General features: G+C 36.0%; 1 protein-coding gene and 1 long non-coding RNA gene across 26 annotated transcripts in view; one reads left to right on the forward strand and one right to left on the reverse strand.

The window, feature by feature from the left end:
• Positions 1-7308, forward strand: part of LOC104910714 (uncharacterized) — a 288940-nt gene extending 281632 nt beyond the window's left edge. For all 9 annotated transcript variants that reach the window (XM_085222846.1, XM_085222850.1, XM_085222849.1 and 6 more), the window contains 2 exons: positions 2970-3084; positions 6805-7308. The gene's annotated coding sequence lies outside the window, so the exon portion shown is untranslated. The remainder of the gene's footprint in view (positions 1-2969; positions 3085-6804) is intronic.
• Positions 1-18016, reverse strand: part of LOC116216567 (uncharacterized) — a 488234-nt gene that overhangs the window by 50616 nt on the left and 419602 nt on the right. For 15 of the 17 annotated variants that reach the window (XR_014883027.1, XR_014883040.1, XR_014883033.1 and 12 more), the window contains 2 exons: positions 16542-17049; positions 15299-15467 (listed from right to left, as the gene is read on the reverse strand). This is a non-coding gene — a long non-coding RNA (uncharacterized LOC116216567). Of the gene's footprint in view, positions 1-15293; positions 15468-16541; positions 17050-18016 lie in introns of all 17 variants that reach the window. The other 2 variants (XR_014883035.1, XR_014883029.1) reach the window with 2 other exon arrangements.

The following is an 18016-nucleotide window of genomic DNA, read 5'->3' on the forward strand; positions in this document are numbered from 1 at the left end:
ACCACAGCTAGATCAGGCTGTCCATGGCCTTCTCCAGCCTCACCTTGAAAGTCTCCAAAGATGGAGTATAGAGTCATTTAATTCAGATTAAGAATGTAAACAGCGAGGAAGGCATACATATATGACACACAAACTTATATAAAGCATATCAAAACAGAGAAAGAAACAATTATCTAAGTCTATAGTTGACAAAGAAAAAGAATTAGAAAGACTTAAATCCTAGTGAAGTAAAATTAGGCTAGACATTTTGAAAAATCCCAGAGTAATGATGCAGATCGTAATTAACTAAGCAAGGCACCAAGTTATGCTAAATAAAGTTTGTGAGTTACTTGCTTCAGACTAGGTACTGCTATGTGGTCAGATATATCCAACCAAAATAAATTTTTGTTGGCAGATGACCAAAGGGAGAAATCCTTAGCACTATTGATTAAAGGATTTTCATTCTTCTCCAGGTACCTACTTCAACCTTACCAGGTGGCTGATTTACCATGCTAAATGCAGAGGTGTACACATCTGTACAAAACCAATATTTGCTCCATGTGGTTATTTCTACTTCATTCACTGCTACAACAAAAGGCAGCCAGAAAATATACATCAGATCCTGTCTTCATGTACTTCAAGGCTTGTGTTTATGAATTCTTATAATAGACCCACATGTACATGCTATCAAAGGAGAGGAAAATATGGTTTTATAAGCTGAAATCCATCTCAAGTTAGTGTAAGTGAGTAAGGAAGAACATTTTTACAAGTATTCATTCATGGCTTAATTGCACAGGCTGTTGTAAAGAAATTAATCTAACAGGATTTTTCCACTCATCAATCTTTTAATGATTTTAAATATGCAGATTCCCTTTCTTATGCTTATAAATAGCTGTTTGAATTTTTAGTAAGCTAATATTTTAAAGAAGTAAATATCCGCAGTGTTTCTGACAAAGCTGATTACAGAACATCAGAATGAGAATTTAACTCTATTAAAAAAAAAAAAAAAAAGGAAAAAAAGCTTTCTAGGGCATAAAAATTTATAGAGGTGTTCTGTTGATCCATAAAGACTAGATATAGAAATTAATTTTTGGAAGCCATTCAGTGATGCAATACATAACATAAAATGCATTTGTCTGTAAAGACAAATATGTACATTGGCTGATTAAAGAAGATATATGAACATCTGTAAAAAGGAAAAGGAAGTTATCAGGAACAGAACAGCTAATGATAAAAACAACATTAAATGAAATGTGGGTACTGTATAACTATATAATTTTTCCTAAATATGAAATATTCATTATTAATTTCTAACATATTTCACATGCAACCTCAGTATGTGGTGATACATACATACTACTACATATTTGAATTGTCCTTTAAGTTTCAGGTAAGTTTAATTAGGTTGTTTGGGTCTTTTTTCTTTCTCTTTTTTATGTTTTGCTTCTTGCTGGCCAGTATTTTTTTCTTAAGAAAGGTAAGAAATACCAGATCTGTTCAGTTTTGCTTTCAATAATGGAACTCTTTTGAACTCAGAGTACATTTGTCAGTGAAATAAATAAAATAATAAAAACAGGAAAAGAAGCTGGAAGCATATACAGATCAGAAAATCTGGTCATCCTTCAGTGCTCAGATGCCAGCTCTGTGATTCACATGCTCTTCTTGTTCTAGACAATTTTCAGGCAGGTGGTACTGGGCATGGTGATCCACAGAACTCCTTTCCACTCCTTTATTTCATACACACTTCCATGCCAGATGCCATTTTGTCAGACTGCCCCTCTGCTGCCATCTGTTGCTCAGCAACAAAATGTAATGGAATATTGATGGGAAGGTTCAAACTCTACTGCCACATTACCAACATCTGCCAACATATCATGGGCCAACATAATAAAATAGGAGGCATTACTTTTGGAGCAGCCCCTTTGTATGCTGGAGCCAAGCCATGGCAACAGCTGAATTGTAGTAATCAAATTTCCTGTCAGAAAGTTAATAAAACAAAAGTCAATAGGACCAGACCCTTCTTCAGGTCATTCATTGCAGCATGGACGCAGCAAAGTTCTCCCTATGATTAATTCAATGCTGAATATAGATCTATAATCATTGTCTATCCTAAATCCTGTTTATAATACAGGACAAAAGATGATGGCAGTAAAATGTCTACAAAGTGTTCAAAAATGTACAACTATCAGTTAATATAAGTTCATATGCCAGCTAAAAAAAGCTTCATTTTTATATGTTCAAAGTTTTCATACAGAAAATATGGGCTCATTACATTCCATGCATAGCAGTGTGGAGTTTTTATGCTTGCTTTATTTCAAATACGAATCTGTCAATCTAAGAAATACTTTTTGAGGAAAAAAAAAGCAGTTCAGATTCAAACATTCAACAAGTGAGAAAATAGGTTTTTCAAAAATAGCAGTGCCTAGATGTGTTGATGAGACAGTTTGTGGATGCTGATGGATAATTTGCCTGAGAATGCTAAATTTCAGCTTGTCCTCACATGTAAGCTATTTGTATTTCTACAGATGTGTTGATTTTACGTGCCTTATGGACAAGAAAATGGAAATTTTAAAAACACCTTTTTCCTATTTATATTTTTATAAACAACTCAGTTCTGTCAGGTTCAGAGACTTGTAGCAATTGATGATGTATGAACAAAAAGATGAGAGACCAAGGCATGAAGATCAGTAGCTAAAATTTCTCTAGTTCTTTTGCAAAAGTAAGAACCAGTTGTACGTTACGTTCAGGAATGCACCTCTGAGAGACAAGTGCGCTGACATCTGTAGATTTCCCTGAGAGATAATGGTTCCAAACGCATACTTGTACGTTTCAGCTTTGCTAAAATAAGAGATACATGCAGCTGGCACTTCTCAGTCTTTGTATTCACCCTAGCTTTTACAACAGCTAATCACTAGTTGGCACCTCACATTAGTTATAATCCTTATCAATTCCTTCATGAATTATACCATTTTATGCTCTGGTTCTCACAGATGATGCAACTGGACGACTGGTTCATCACATTTGCACTGTGAGGCAGAAGCACAACTCTGCCTGACGTGACAACCCACAAGTGACACAGGTTTCAGATCCAACTCTCAACCCCAGGTGAGAACTAGCTATCACACTGCAGTCCTGCAGAATAGACTAGCTGGAGAAAAACCATTTTCAGTAAATATCAGGTAATACATTCATATGAAAATATTTTAAAATTGTGAGATGATGTGTATGACCCAAGACAAGATGCTTATTTCTCTCATTTTGCAGTGTTCACTGATTCTCTCTCATGTCATACACTAAACAGAAAATGTTTGAGGTGGGCAACATAGTGCTTATCCAGGAATACACAGTATGAAGAAAGAGAACATCCTTATTTTTCTATAGGAATTGGTGAATACAAGATGGAAGTTAACAGATGGCTTTCTTTTCCTCTTCTGCACTGGCTAGATTGCTTACAGATACCTTAGAAAGCCACCTGAGAACTAAACAACTTGATGAGGCAGAGGGCAAGCCATTAAGTTACCACTTCTCTCAAGAGCTGCACATGTCTATCCAATGAATATCTACAATCACATTACTTCCAACATAAGAAGCCATCAATCGAAATTATGTATTATTTTAACCATGGTAATCTCCTGGCATTGCATCTTCCCTGCTTCTCTTGCTAATTTTGGCTTTTTGGACTAGTGATCTTTATCCAGCCTTTCCCCCATCCATAGGCAGAGGTCACTTTTCTGCCTGCACTGCCCTTTGTAGCTGGAGATTACTTCTCCTTCATTCGATCCACCATGTCTATCTTGTAAAGTTCACATTTGACAGATCTGTTTAAATTAAAAATGACGACAGATAGCTTTTCTGGAACAGTGGTTTACTCATTACTTCATTCATATTTTCAACTCTTTCCTCTTTGGCTCTTTGGTGTGAGTAAACCTTAAGTTTGAATCCACTTAGAAATAGTTTAAAGCAGCAGTTGTTACTTAGCTTGGGGACCTAAAGATTAGCTTGAGAAAGATGACCTCACTTGACATTTCTAACACCTACCACAAACCAAAGAACAATAAAACCAAGCAAAGGATAAGATGATTAAATTCTTGCATGAGTATCCCTAAAACAATTTGGTAAAAAAGGTTAAATAACCACTGCCCAAATACTCCAGAACAAGAATTACACAGAATCACTGTTCTCATACTGGGGATTTGCTGGTCAAAGGCAAGTATTTTCTAGAACCTTATATGCTTCTTAGCAGTAAGGACAAGGAATCTGCTGTTCCAGTTACACAAAACTGTGCATGTTGCACAAGATCTTACAGGTCTTTCATTTCATTAAATAAATTGGCTGCCCTAGCACACCTACCCCAAGAATATTGTGTCAGTATGTCCTGTCAACAATATTACAATTCATCAGCTGCAATTTCCTATGTCGCTATTACCATCTCAGTTCAGTAAAGCATTTAACATAAGCCTGAATCGTAGGGAAGCCTAGAATGAAATTTAATGTGATGCACAAACACAGATCTAAATCTAAGTGGCGTGGTTTATATTTTGCCACTCTGGGACCTTGAATCCTACCACAGTATTTGAATCATTATCCAGATTGTACATTTGCAATGCACATTTGCTCAGCAACTGCATCCTCATAGCTATTTCTTATCTGTTTTATTCTTTGAGTGTTTGGATTGATATATCCAACCTAAATATTACCCTCTAGAACAGGAATCAGATAGATAAAACAATTGTTTTAACCCTTTGAAACATGAGTACAGAGTAAAAGATGTGAGACCAGAGCAAAGTTCAAGGAAAATTATGTCTGTTTTTAGTTTTTCTGGTTTCTCTACTTTGTTAAAGAATAAACAGACCTTCAGTATCTTGAGGGAAAGAAGTTCTTGATGCCATCACAATTACGAAACCAAGTTGAATTCATCATTTGCAGAATTCTCATTGCAAAGAGAATTTAAAAAATTGAAATAATGAAATGCTATAAAGCACTGAGAGAATGCAATATGTTTATGTATGTCACCAAGTATTCTTTGTAATAAATGCATGACAAACAGTCAATTTGAGTTGATACTTAAGCAATTCATGAGGAAAAGTACCTTCTGTTATTCACACTGAAACTAATCACAAGTACTGATCTAGTTAGTATATAGGTGAAAGTTCAGTTCAGCTAAAAGTCTTTAATTTTCTTCAAAAATGACAATATATAGCACATAGCTTTAAAAATTAATGTCTGATCCTATTTCAGTGTTTTCTCATAGCATTATACACTATTGTAAAAATAGGACCATGTGCCTTTGGTTAAACATTGCATACTTTGTGATTATTTATATGTATATGAAGTCAGAATTATTTGGAGAACTGTAAAAATGATTTAAAAGCTGTAGGTTGAAAATAAATCCCTCTGATGTCATTCTTTCCAGTGCTGTCCTTTCCTCTGCTATTGTTTATGCTGTTATTTTGAGCAGAATAGTTCATGCTGTTCTGATGTCTACCCAAAAGGACTGAAAAATGGAATTTCAGTAGCTGAGCAAAAATATTTCACCATATAGAAGAAAAATAGCCAAATGTATTAATTGCTAACAACCCCACTTGCTTCAGTCCCCTACTCCCCAGATAAATGGGAAAACTACTAAACTTAGTCAATCTCTTTAACATTGCAGTAGATGAAAAGGAATTAAAAAATTGTTAATCACAAGCAGAGAAGCAACATCATCTTTGTCTGGTTACATTTGATAAAGATGACAGGACTTTTTCTGTAGCTCTGCTGTAAAGAATCTAGGAGTCTTGGTAAACACAAAGTTGAACACAAATCAGTAATGTGCCCTTGCCAGAATGAAGGTTTGGCTGTGTTAAGCAAAGTATCACTAGCAGATCAAGAGAGGTGAGTCTTCCCCTCCGCTCAGCATTGGTGAGGTCACACCCCAAGTAACAGCTCCAATTCTTATACTGGTAACCACTTACAAGAGAAACCTAGACATACTGGAGCAAGTCCAGTGGTGGAGTACCAAGATGATCAAAGGACTTGAGAACCTCTTAGGTGAGGAGAGACTATGAGAGCTGGGATTGTTCAGCCTGGAAAAGAGGAGATTTGGGACCATCTTAACAACCTTTGGATGTCTTCAGAAGCTGACTGGAAATGCTCCTGGACAGTTTGATTTGAGGAGAGGGTTGAATCAGATGTCCCTTCCAACATTTACCATTCTGTGAGTCTTTGCAGGGTTTACAGAAAAGTAGCTAACACATATTGATCATCTTCCTATGAACAAACCTTACATTGGCCAGGTGATAAAACAGAGTCTGTCTCTGCATCTCCCATCACTACTGGAATTAGAGGCTGAACAACTTTTGTATGATGAAACTTCTCAAGAAACTGATACCCATCTATGCATTATCACACTTGGTAGTACAGAGAAAGATTAATTCCTTATTCAAGTTCTGTGTTTTGTTGTTTTTTTTTTTTACATATGAACAAGGCTACTCTGGTACTGTGTAAATAACATAGGCCTATTATTCAACTTCTTATTTACTTTAATTTAAATTTAAAGCCTTTAGTTGAAACTTAAAGCCTTCATCTAAAAAGATTTATTCTCTAAAAATACAATTATATTTAAAATGAAGTGCAAGATATTGTTGATAAGAACACTAGAAAATAAACACTTTTCAATGAAATCATCAGAGATTCAAACCCTCAAAAAGTAATAACTTATGTCATTTTCAGAGAAAATGAGCTCTCTGATTCCATAAGAAAGTATGCTAAATCTTTCAAGAAACTGTGAAACAGATGTTAAGAGTTGTGCAAAGATTTCTTTTTTTTGCAATATCTGTCTTTAAGGTAGAGGTGTTCCTCAGACCAGTGGGAAGAGTGACTGTGAAGAGACATCAGGATGTAAAAACACAGAAGCTTTGGTATACTGATATACAAGCACTGGAATGTCTCAGGATGAAATTCCTGAGCCTTTTGTCTTACAAGAAGTATTTAAATAATTGATACTGCATTGTATTTGTACTCCAGTGTTCACCAGTACGGTACGAATCAGAGCATCACATTCTTTCAAATAATTAATTAACAAAAGATGTCTCGAATCTGAATTTTGCCACCATCATATTCTCCAAAGGTTGCTGATTGCCCAGTTGGTTACAGAGTATATCTTTGCTTAAACTTGAGTATTTACTACTTCTCTAATGGTCTTTGACATCAAATCCTAACTAAGAAATATTTAAACATATATTTAAGATGAATGCTTTGTCTGACAAAGAAACAAGGAATACAAATAACATTTTTTTTACCCCTAATTTTATTTTAAATGTCACTTTTCTTGCAATTCTGACTTAACTGCCTAATGCTATTTTTCAAAATGAAATAAAGAATTTAACAAACCTTCTTACTGAGAAAATTGTCTGTTAGGAAATTTGTGCCATATTATTACAGATGGTTTACAGAAAATGGGATATCTGATAAAAGTTCATTATAAAAATGTCAGGATTGGAGGGGAGGAGTATGGGTCATTTCTCAAAAGGAAGTGATACATTCCTGATTCTAACGATGTTAAAAAGAATCAATAGTTTCCTTATTTTTGCCCTCTTCTTAGGCTGATAGAGTATTATTGCTGTCATTACTCCACCTGTGCTCCCACTTCACAAATGATACTGAAGAACACTCCGTTTCCCTTCTAATTTCTTCCCACTCAAGTGCCACCAGCCTGCAGAGATCAATACAGAGGTAACAACTGTGTTCAGCATTCTACTGCTTAGACTCAGTGAGAGATGGGATGAACACACAAGACCATTCAATATGTGTGATTTAGCACATTATACAGAAGTGGATAATATGTTACTTGTACAGAGTTCTGTGGTTCTTTGGCACTTGTACAGAGTCTCAAATGCCAAATGAAATGATACAAGAAATTAGGGCCTGGGTCAGATCAGGTTGAAAGTATTATAGAAGTGTAATTTAGATTCAATATTTTGTTTTGTTTTGTTTTAATATGTGAAACATACTGTAGATCACCACAATGTGAATATCAATCCAGTGTACAAAGAAAAAATATTCATTTCTGTGGTTCTTCAGTGTCAAGTCTCTTTTTATGTACAACTATAACAAACATCTTCCTAGTTGAAAGCAGCGCACAACGTATGAACTCAATCCTGCTGACTTCCCCTACTGATGTAGACAAAAGAACTTTAAAAACTTAGACTAAAAAGCCATCAACTCTGGAAAAAATTATGTTAGCTTGACACACATTATACATTTTTGTCTTCAACAGCAGTCTGACTTTCTCCAACCTCTTAATCCACCAGTGGATTTTAAGTACAGTAACATCTTTGATTCAGAAGACCTGAAGAAAATAACTATACTTAAAATTTCTTCAAATAGAGAAAGTATACCTGAAGAAAAACAGAACCATATCTGAAGGAGGACCATGTATTTCTTGTGCCTACTTAAAACATGAAACAAAGAATTCAGTTGATGGTACATAGAGTACAAATAAACGGACGAGGACAAACATGGACCCAACACTACTTGGAATGGAAACACAAACACTTTCCCTTTATAAAAAAAAAGATCCCGTAAATCCAGAGATTAATTTTCCCTTCTCACTATAACCTTGTTTGCCAGGCAAGTATTACTTTTCTAATAAAAATTCATACGTGCTAAATCTCCAGTGAATGCTGCAAAATATCATACATTACAATTACCGCACCATACCCTATTCAGTAATATCATTGAAACTAAACTTCAACATTTTATTAATGCAATTTAAATATGCAACCTATAGAATATTGAAATGCTAAATAAAGGAGATGAATCAATGTATAAAGATACATATCTGTTCATATACATGGACATATATATATACATATTTCTCACATAGGGGAAAAAGATAGAAACATGATAATAACTTAACCACCTAATTTAAATAAATTTTAAATACATTTGAAATCCATAGCTGAACAAGATAAGGCCAGCAGCTGATTTACAGTACCATGTCTGTGGAAATTGACAGAAGTTTGTGGAGACACTAGGGATTACAGGTATCCCTCAAAACCCTGTCAGAAACCTGTTTGGCACTGGAACCAGATCAGAGAGAGCCAGTCCATACTTGTGGGTAAGGGTGGGAAGAAGAAAACAAGCTTCAAGAGTCCACTGTTTCAACCCAGCATCTCTTCCTCCTACTCTCTAGGCCCTCAACCACTTCTGTGTAGCAGAAAATTACTTACAATCTAATAAACTAAAAGAAATGGTTTTGGCACAGTCTGAAATGTTTCGTATTCCAATACAGTATGATCAACAATTAAAGATCTCCAGCAAGTTGTTTACCTAAGCAGCGGTTCAGGACAGAACCAGGGTATATAACTGTGTTTTTTCCTCTTGTTATGTGTCTTTTCATTTTGAGTAAAGAAAAAAAATATGTAATGGGTAAAATGCTGGGAGCTGGTGAAGTACCAAATTACACTGACTTTCCCAGAGAATGATGATCAGACTGGGGCAGGAAATAGCTGAAAGTAAGATCCTGTTGCTAGCAACTAGTCAAAGTTGCAAAGACTACAGCAAAACATTGTTAAATTCCAATTTTAAAATTTTCTATTTTTATATATAAATTAAAAAAAAAAAAAAAAAAAAAAAAAGCACATCTTTATCTGTTTCCCAGCTTTCGATGCCCTGGAATTGGACCCCTGGTTTGGTCTTCTCCTCTGGGCTGTTTATGTGCACATGTAAATCCCATGTTTTCTCCACTGACCTAAAGAGGTGTGGAGGAACCCTATCCTCTCCTCAGTGGGACTGTCTCCACCTGAGCTTCAGCACCTGTCTGTGATCTGGTGTTAGTTACTAGGGCAATATAACAAGTCTGAGCATCCATCCTTAAAACCTTGAAATCTTTATATTAGCTTGGAACATTAAAAATTTAAACACAGAAAAAACATGCCAGAGTTAGAAGCAAATGAGTAATAGGATAGCCTTAATGAAAGCAATCAATAGTAAATCATTGAGCTAAGTAGACATTTATATGATATGTGTGCCAGAAAAAGATTTTTATATAGGAGAAACTGAAACTAGAAAAAACTATTCATCATCATTAGTAAATACTTTCACAGCATTTTAAGGAGGGAAAATGTAAAAAACCCCAAAAGAAAGGGTAAGAATTATCAGCTCCTAGAGCTGCTGAACCATCTAAGATGAAGCAAGCTGCTTGCTTCCCTTACTTACATTGTTTAATCACAGCTATGGTTCACTTTTTTTCCTCTCCTATGAAGGTATGATATGTCATCACAACTAGACTTCGGTAGTACTAGGAGCACAAAATGAACAAGTATTCTACATTCCTTATTTCTTTAGATTTTGTATCTTTTAGATTTTTTAGAATATTCACATATTACTTCCATATATATTTCTCCTGTCAACTGTTGATTAGAGACAATTCCAACTTGTCGTGATTGGCCATTGAAGTTTTCTCCCTAATTCTTTCATATAGATTCAGTTTCTGAATAACACTGTAAGCACGGTAGGCAATTTCTGAGAGTCTTCAGTAAGCCATCCATGCTTTTATTTCCACATTTGTAGATAAAGAATGAGTTATTATATCAACAACAAAATAAAACATTGAAGAATTACCAGAATATAACCAAGATCTAGTAAAAGCAAACTAGAGAACTTATTGCTATTAGGAGTCAATAGAAGCTCCTCAGTACTGAGCTGAGGGGCAGAGTTAGGAGGAGGGTGGTGCAAGCTACGGAATCCTGGGGTTTCACAGATACTCGGGTCAGTTTGCTGGGAAGAGGAAAAAGAAAACTAAGACACCTCCTATGCTAATCCAAGAGGCATGGAAAGCAGACCAGAGACCGAGCCTATAAACTGTGGTGTCTCCAAGTAAATCTCATCAATTTTCTCTGAAAGTAAATACTGGTGACACGAGGTCTTGACATGAAGTCTAGCAGATGAGAACAAAGGCCTTTCCCTTGTCCTTGTCATTTTTAAGTTGCACCATTTGTCTTCACTTTGTGTGATAACTAACTGTTATGCATCCCAGATAGATAAAATCAGACATTTCAATCCACCTGCACATTGAAGCACACATAGTACTGCTCTTTTTTTCCCTTTCCCTTCCAAAATGCTTAATGTCCAAGAGATCAAATGTTACCAAAAAAAAAAAAAAGGAAAAAAAAAAAAAAGAGACAGACAAATCTCAGTCTATCTATTTTCATTGCACTCCCACAGATACATTTCCAAAGCTTCTACAACAATATCTGAGTTTAAGGTAGAGCAACATAAACAAAAATTTACCCTCTCCAGATGCTAAAATCTATGCTATTTGATAAATAGGGATTTAGTTCCAATTTAAAGGTTCAGAGCCCAGATGATTAAAGAAGAGAAAGCTTGGAGAATAATCAGCACTAATTATACTAATGCTGCTAGTGTAATTAATCAGTTTTGCAATCTGAAAAATTGAGATAAAGAGCCATGAGATCTAGAGATGAAAAATCACTATATAGGAAATGCGGACCATCATTATCTAAAATAGCATATTAGCACCAATTGCTCTTGGGGCTGTTTTGTCTTTTGACCTCTTTCTCCTGGTTTTTAGAGCAAGAAAGTAGCTTTGATCCTCCACATATCTCCTCCCATGGCCATGAGTGATCAAGGCAATATCTCTAGCTCTGGTTACTGCCAGTGCTACCCTTCTGCTCTCTCCTGTTTCCCTCTTATTCAGCCATGTACAAGATCTCTATTGATCGCAAAACCATCATGCAGGTTCTCATCTACACAATGAATCTAATTTCTCCACATCTCCTTTTCTTTCTAGCATATACACTCTCATCTATTTTATACCATACTCTTTTCAGTTCTTTATAATGCACACAGTATATCATGCTCCAGGAAAGCTCAGAATATCCCTGAAAGATATTTCCATTGCATGGTTTCATGCTTCAGATAAGCATAAGATGTGCTAGCACAAGAAGTATTAAGACAGAAAGCAAAAAGTCCTCCTATTCTCACAAGGATGTGAGAATATCCCAAAAGTAGAGACATTGTAAGGACAATTATAGTCAGGCCCTTGGTAAAGTGGCAATTACAAATGTGACATAGAAAGCACTGAAGTCAGCATAAACATTTACTTTCAATTTCAATGGGCCTGCATCTGGCAGGACTCAAATAAGGCTTTAAGAAATCAAGCATGACTGGAAAAGAGCAGATCTCTATGTCTTCAGTATCTGCTCTTCCATTGTCTCAAGACTGATCAGATTTAAATACTCAAACACAATGATTAAAGTGGTAGAGAAAATTTTATGTCTTGGTCTCAAAAAATTGAAGTCGGTATCATTTACATACACAGAAGAAGAAGTCTCGTTTGCTCCATTTTAAAATCCCTGAAATCTAGGTGGCCCTAATTCCCTCATTGGCTGACTGAAGAATACAGTTGTTGTTTTTTCCCTTTTCACACTTCTCATGATGGGCAGCAACATCTTTAGTAGCTTTCCCAAGGGATTTGCACACAGGAATGCAGGGAGTTTGGGGTCAGACCCTCTTGCCCACATGAGCCCCACCCACAGACCTGCAGTCAATTCGAATTCAGCTCTGGGAGTTGCCTTTGACATGTCCTGTGGTCCCAAGTGGTATCTGTTCAAAAGGTGCAACCACACAAGCATGTGCAGGATATTCATATAGCACCAAGCAGGACTACAGCAAGAAGGCATGTTTGCATGTTTTACATAAAGTTTGTACTGATTTTTATGATAAAGTGTGTAAATTGAAATAACATATCTCTGAAGTTGTCCAGCAGTTAAAACAAGCACTCTTAAGAAGATTTTTAATGAGAAATATATAAATATATAATACTTAATAACTATTATTCTGTACTTGTGACACTATTTTTGCAGACTGTAAATACTTCAGAAGTCTGTACTGACCTAAAAGGACAAATATTATTAACATAATGCAGGCATTAATACTCATATCTATGCACTCTAAGAATCATCTGGCAGACTAGAGTAGTTTATAAAGCCATTTTTCATGAGCATATAAAATTTTCTTGCATTATACACTAGTAAAACACACTATAAAAGTAATTTTGCAATGACGTGAAAATGAGACATCATAAGGACAGAAATTCATGGATGTATCTTCATCGAACATGCTGTCTTTGAATCCCCTAGTTATGCTTATATAACAAATACTCTCAAATAATCTGTGGTTCTACATATTGACTGTAAAGTGATGTTTGGCATAATGGATGGCTAAATAAAAACTGTTTGTCTCAATTGTGTTTCAGCATTAGTTTGATGATGTCCTGGCCCCATGAGTTTAAGGAGCATCTTTAGCATTAGTTCGAAGTAGCTTTTGTGATTTAATTTTATATTTATGCTTTTGCTCAGCTGCAAGAGATTTTTCCAATAAATAAAGAGAGTGGCAATGAATCTTACATTACAGCTGTAAATTCTGGCACCAGGCTACAACGTTAGTGATGCAAAGGCTGTGCTTGTGTTTGAGTTTTTTTTCTTGATAAATATATCAGTGTCCGTCTAAAGCCTCTGGTGGAAATATGGCTTCAATTTTTTTCTTAAAAACATGGATCAATCATTGTTGCCCTTGCCTATTCTTTTCTGTCAAAAGCTTCAAATATGTTGGAGTATCTGCACAAAGTTTGAGAAACACTTTGGCTACATGTCTTACAACCCTACTGCATAACATTTAACTTAGGGCAGCTCTTCCTCACTTTCTTTCAGATATACAAGAATCTGATCAGCACCTAAAGATGAATGTGAGTAATGACAATCCAACATATTCAAAAGACATTATATCGGAACATAAGCACCTCTCTTGCCTGCAGAATATTTTGCTATTAGGACCTAACTTAGCTTCCCATGCCCTCGGGCTCTAGGTTTTATACTGCATATCCCTAGAAGAAATCATTGGATTTCCTATCAGTAGATACAGGAGGAAAAGGAGAACCATAGGTTTACATGCTAATTAAATTGAAGGGAATTTTGTGCTTGGGACTATGGCGTCATTAGGAATGTTTTGCAAAATAACCCTAGAAGCTGTCTGTTTTGCTGAACCACCTGTATTTTTTCTGTGCTTCGTAAATATATTTGATCTTAAATGTGTGCCTTGTCTTTACAGGAAAGAAAAAAAAATAAAAAGAAATTCCAGACAAAACCATTAAGAACTAAACACTTAGTTTTGTGATTCTGTAATTTGTCATGACCACTAGTAACAAAGAATAGCCTGTATTCATAAATCTCTTATCAGAGTTATATAACCCTCACAGGCAGATTCCAACATGCCTCTTTCAAAATGCAAATAGGTTGTGATTTGCTACAGGCAAATGAGGAGGAGAGGAAGACGAGGAGTGGGCTTTGCCTGACGTGATGTTTGCTACTTTCGCTTTTTTGTCAGTGACGTACTTACATCTCACTGAAACATAACATGTGGAAGTAGCTTTGATCCTTTTCTCTCTAATGATCTGTTCAGTCAGCAACCTTGTCATGAAAATGTGTCACTACTGTCTTGTTAATGCTCACCTTATGAAAGCAATATTCTTTGAATGGAAACATCAAAGATGTTTCTTAATCTACCTCATGGAAAAGTCTCTATTTTATGGCCAACACCAAGTACGTAGAGAAATTGCAATACTGCACGTCACTGAAAAAATGCTCTTTGTTAAAGCATTGCATAGCTAAAGTCAGCATAATATCACTGCATTAGTCATTGCCTGGACAGCCTCAAAGATTCCATAAATAAATAAAAGTCATTGTATCAATATTTGCTTGAATAAGTAAATGTTGCCTTCTTATCTAACTAAAGTTAGACTGATACATTAATGAAATTTCTTTGGACTTGTTTGTGGATAGAAACAGAGTGTCTATGTTGCAAAAGGACCTAAAAGTGTATCTGTGCTGCAAATAATGTAAATTCACTCCTAAGGTGAGGACTATATCCTGTGGAGCCTGCATAAATAAACGTGCCGTCCGGCACAAGAGAAACACACCCCTTGGAGCAAGGACTCGTGTGCCAGGGCCAGGGAGCATACAGCCTCACGCACCATCTGCCCTTTAGCCATTGGAGGAGGCAACTGTCATAACAGCCTCATCAGAGACAAGACTTTCAAAATTGATAAAAGCTTTAACAATAACAAATTGCAGACTCTGAGTTTGAATAATTCTACCAAAATCAATCGAAATCCATAACACAAACAACCTGGTTGTATTGATGCTTCCTGGCCAGGACTTGAGAAGTGCACCTTTCAGCACTACAACATCTCCATTAAAAAGATCAAACCATAAAAAGAAATTCAATATGAACATAATGATTAAATAACTTACATCACCTTGAAACCGTGTGGATGCCCCGTCCCTGGAGGTGTTCAAGGATAGGGGGATGGGGTTCTGGGGAACCTGGTGTAGTATTAAATGGGAAGTTGGTGGCCCTGCCTGTGGCAGGGGGGTTGGAGATTCAAGATCCTTGAGGTCCCTTCCAAATTGGGCCATTTTGTGATTCTGTGAAATAGAATGGTTTTAGGGGACAGTCACTTAGTACAGGTGTTCAAAGGCAACTGATCATAATTTGAATACCAGCAAAACTTGTTCTTAAAAACAATAATCAAACACCTACTTTCAACATAAAAACTATTATTTTTTTTTTTCACCAGACCAAATATAAATATATAAAAAGCAAGCGTTTTAGTGATAGACGTACTGGATGGGAACTGCTGAATCACGGCCTGAACCTCTGATTGATCACCTGAGGCGAGCAATGAGTCAGCACAGGAGACAGGTGAAGACAATTCATCTGTGCTGCTGGAAGGGGTGGAGCTTGGCTCCACCTCTCCTAGACCCATTTAAGAGCTGACTACCGGTGGGGAAGGATCCCTTCTGCAGATCTACTCCACTGGAGTTTCATAAGTGGGTCGAGGATATGGGTAAGTGTCCTATCTTTTCTCCTTTGGTATAACAACTACCTAGCTAAGCTCTTTGGTATGCTATAGCATCTGTGTATTCATTGATTGTACACATACAAATAGGAAGTTTTGACTAGAAGAAATATGTCGTAAAGAACACAGCTACTAATTATATGACTAGAACTATAAGAAATAGAAAACAAACTGAAACAATACTTTATATTTTCACTGACTCAAAATCTGTAGTTAGACCTGTAAGAAACACAGATACTACAAGGATCCAATGAGGGTAGATTTTTTGGATAACAAATTTAGTTTTTTTTTTCCTCCTAGCAACTTAATAATCATGAAATTATATAACAAATCTGTGAACCAATTACCAAATGTCAGAAGGTGCCCTGATTAAAATACACATATCCCCTGGAACGTGTCATATTCACAAATTAGCCATGTGTTATTTATAGCTCCTCAAGGCACACAATAATGAGGAAAGTGGTAATGAAATCTGAAAGCCTGAATATCTCCCTTATGTTTGAAAGCAAATCCCATGAGACCCATCTGTAGTTCAAACTGGTGAAAAAGTCTTTCTGAAACAAACGAAAAACTAAAAAGAACATCTATCATCTCTGCAATTTCACATTTTGTATCTTATTTTTAAAATAATGAAGCTCACAGTTAAAATCATGCCATTCTCCATGTTCCCATAGATTCCTTCTATTATTTCTTTGAAGTTATCTCTGAGTTTCTTATTGGTCCTTAGTGGGATGACAAAAGACATCTTCAGAGTTTCAAGACAAAATCCTTGTAACTTCAATAGCCCAAATTTTTTTCCTGTTTTTATTCTGCTTGTTATCAATAAGAATGACTATTCTGCTTTGCATGTAAGTTTTTCTTCTTATGATCATGTATACACATAACATAGGTCATCACCATGTGCTGTGTATTTTTACCAGTGATGAACAAGAGGCTGCATGCCATGCTCATAGAAATCTGCACCAGATGAGGTGACCCACTGTTGTTGTCACCACTGCTGAAATGCACCATCCACAGGCTGGTCTTCATCAATGTTCAGCAAGTACTGATGAATGTCAATAGGTGACCTTTTTTCCACACGGAGGAATTCAGTGACACATCTTTGCTTCATACGCGCTTCCTTGTCAGACTGCCCCCCTGGCTGCCATCTTCCACATGGCAACAAAAATAAAACATTAAAAATCATAAAACTACCAAAAACATATCAGAATATTTAAAATATGTTTCTAATTACTCACTGGTAAAATAATCAGCATTGCTATTTCTCAGCTCCTCAATAACATCTGATCTTCCCTTGAGATCTTTCCACAAGAGTCTCCCTCCATAAAAATTCCAAAAACAAAATGAACAGCAACACCTTCCACCCAAAGTCCTGTAAGAACATGCTGGCTTTTTCTTGTTCCTGTCCTCCTTCTCCCTTTGACTGTGGTTTTTCTTTCTCTCTCTCCTTGCCTTCATTAGCTATTTCTTGTGTTCTTAGATTCTTCAGGCAGCCAAAAAGCTCTTTGAGGTATCTGAAGGGGCAAAAATCGTACTAAAAAACAGGAGATGCATCTTTTTCTTACTTTTGCAGACCTGATTCTTAGCCAGAGGGTTAGCAGATGGACATGTGCTGCCAGAACATGTTTTGAATTTAAACAAAATGATACTGGCTCTCTCCAGGCTGCTTGAGAGACGTAGTGATCTCAGGTACTTCTTCTACCTGTACCCAAAGATGAACTGCATGAAGGTTTGAGTTACTTGATTTTAATCTTCTCTTTATGTTTAAGAAAATGCAATCAAGTCTAAATAAAATAGTTCACATCTTCCTTAACCTCTCATTTTTGCAGTGTTTTTTACCTATTCTTTAACATTCTGCATTTTGAACAGATCTGAAATATGATTTTGAAGTACTTCTAATGAGTAGAAGCTTCTGATTTTTGGAGACTGATAAGGAGCTTTAAATGCAAAACTACAAAAAGCAAACCTCAAAATATGTAAATTGCTCCAAAAATAATGCATTCTATTTATTTCCACGGAAACTACAACAGCTAGAAAAAGCTCGTTAATACTATTTGATAGAGCAGATTCTTAGATACAAAACAGTATTTTTTCAATATCCTCACTACCATTAGC

This window comes from Meleagris gallopavo, chromosome 4 (genome assembly GCF_905368555.1).
Source record: "Meleagris gallopavo chromosome 4, MGAL_WU_HG_1.1, whole genome shotgun sequence".
NCBI classification, from domain to species: domain Eukaryota; kingdom Metazoa; phylum Chordata; class Aves; order Galliformes; family Phasianidae; genus Meleagris; species Meleagris gallopavo.